The 2,406-nt window shown below is 52.1% G+C and overlaps 1 pseudogene; it reads right to left on the minus strand.

Annotated features, from left to right (window-relative positions):
• Positions 1–1,605: 1,605 nt before the first annotated feature.
• LOC126320208 (large subunit ribosomal RNA) overlaps positions 1,606–2,406 on the minus strand; it is a 2,999-nt pseudogene continuing 2,198 nt past the window's right edge.

A 2,406-nucleotide genomic window follows, 5' to 3' on the forward strand; every position in this document is an offset into this window, starting at 1 on the left:
ACGTTTTACATCGGTAACATTCACAATATTTACATCTGAACCTCCGCCACCACCACCACCACCGACTTCAGTAGGGACTAAAGACACAGCATGTTGATCTTGCTTTGAAACATCTTGCATCACAGGCCCCTCCACACTGGCACTCAATGGGCGACAAGTTAGTCGACCCATAGCTTCCTCCAAGTCGACCTCCGTCTGGACGCCGACCTCCATCACCAGACTACTCGTGGAACCCCGAACAACGTCGGAGCAGAGTAAAGAACCTGTGGACAGAGCCTTATAAATTAACCTACCCCTCTCTGCGTCCCTCTTTTCTTTACTAGGTGACTTCTTCTTTGGCGCCTTACGGGTCGCCATAATCTGTCCTCTGTACGATCCTGTCTAAGAACATTCGGTAGGTGGGGCAATCCTTCGGTCCTCCACACTTCCTACCACGTTTCTTACACGGTATACATACAGGAGGTCTGTCCTTATTAGGGCAGTCCCTCCTTTCATGCCCCACCAGCCCGCAGTGGGCGCACACAGCCTGATCTTCATTACAATATTTATTTGTGTGATTTAAATCTTGGCACTTGGTGCATCGTGGCACCGCCAAGTAATCCTTAATGTTTAGTGCCGAATATCCAACATATAGCCTCCCGATTCTTGTTAATGGCTTCCACATTTCAGGTGAGACCTCCACCACATGATGCACAGTTAACTTATCCCTTGGCCCTACTTTGAATCGCAATCTAAACTGACTGTCAAATTCCTCCCTCGTCATAGAAACATCAAAATTCTGTATGTAGATCGCATCAAGTAGGCTATCCGCATTCATGTAAGTAGGAACATCATACAGGCACATCAAAGGCCTGCGTTTCCTTGGCGGTTCGCACTTAACCTTTTCCATTAATTCCTTATTCGCCATTATTCTCTGACTGTCTTCTTGCGTGGCTGTTTCAACTATCAATACGTTCTTAGCAGTCCTTACAGTGTTAATCTTGATTTTGTCACGTTTGGGATTGATACATTTCTCAAAAGCAGTCTTGACAGCCCGAATATCCTCGCCTGCCTTCGGTTTAATGAATACAGTCGGATATGTCTTTTTAATGTTTTGCTGAATTGTTTCCTTTGCCGACGGCGCTTTAACCACAGGGGCACTCGCAACCGCGGCATAAGACCGAGCCACTGCGGGCTGACCTCTTAGACGCTCGTTCTCCTTCTCTAATTCTAATATCCGACCCTCAAGCTGAGAGTGGGCCATCGCCCATCGAGCTACACAATCCCTGATATGGTTAATCGCGTAGTTGCTGATCTTTCCGTTTTTAACACTGGAATCAAGCAACTTTAGAAATCGCGTGTGTCGCTCAGCGACAGTCAAATTCTCCTCGAACACCGAATCACCCTCGAGCGCATTATCACTCTCTACGTTTTCAGCCATATTGACGAAATGAGAGAGTGAAAAATGGAGGCCCGTCTCTTTCCCCGGACCGGCCTCTCTGGCATGGGGGGAGGCTAAATGCAGCTCGCTCACCGGTCCCGCCCCTTGACCAAGAGCTTTCCACAAAAGAGCTGCTAGGTTTAGCACGCCGTGGGTACAGCGCACTAGTCCTCTTCGACGGCTGCACCATCGAGGTTTTCACCCGCTCCCTTGCCGACGAATGCAAGTAGATAGGGACAGCGGGAATCTCGTTAATCCATTCATGCGCGTCACTAATTAGATGACGAGGCATTTGGCTACCTTAAGAGAGTCATAGTTACTCCCGCCGTTTACCCGCGCTTGCTTGAATTTCTTCACGTTGACATTCAGAGCACTGGGCAGAAATCACATTGCGTCAACACCCGCTAGGGCCATCGCAATGCTTTGTTTTAATTAGACAGTCGGATTCCCCCAGTCCGTGCCAGTTCTGAGTTGATCGTTGAATGGCGGCCGAAGAGAATCCGCGCACCCGCGCGCCCCCGGAGGAGCACGCTAAGGCGGACGCGGCCTCGCAGCAAGGAAGATCCGTGGGAGGCCAAGGCACGGGACCGAGCTCGGATCCTGCACGCAGGTTGAAGCACCGGGGCGCGAACGCCGCGCAGGCGCGCGCATCCTGCACCGCCGGCCAGCACGAGGCCAACCAACGGCGAGAGCAGACCACGCCCGCGCTAAACGCCCGCACTTACCGGCACCCCTACGGCACTCACCTCGCCCAGGCCCGGCACGTTAGCGCTGACCCACTTCCCGACCAAGCCCGACACGCCCCGATCCTCAGAGCCAATCCTTATCCCGAAGTTACGGATCCAATTTGCCGACTTCCCTTACCTACATTATTCTATCGACTAGAGGCTCTTCACCTTGGAGACCTGCTGCGGATATGGGTACGAACCGGCGCGACACCTCCACGTGGCCCTCTCCCGGATTTTCAAGGTCCGAGGGGAAGATCG

The sequence above is a fragment of the Schistocerca gregaria genome, unplaced genomic scaffold (assembly GCF_023897955.1).
Source record: "Schistocerca gregaria isolate iqSchGreg1 unplaced genomic scaffold, iqSchGreg1.2 ptg000705l, whole genome shotgun sequence".
Taxonomy (NCBI): Eukaryota; Metazoa; Arthropoda; class Insecta; order Orthoptera; family Acrididae; genus Schistocerca; species Schistocerca gregaria.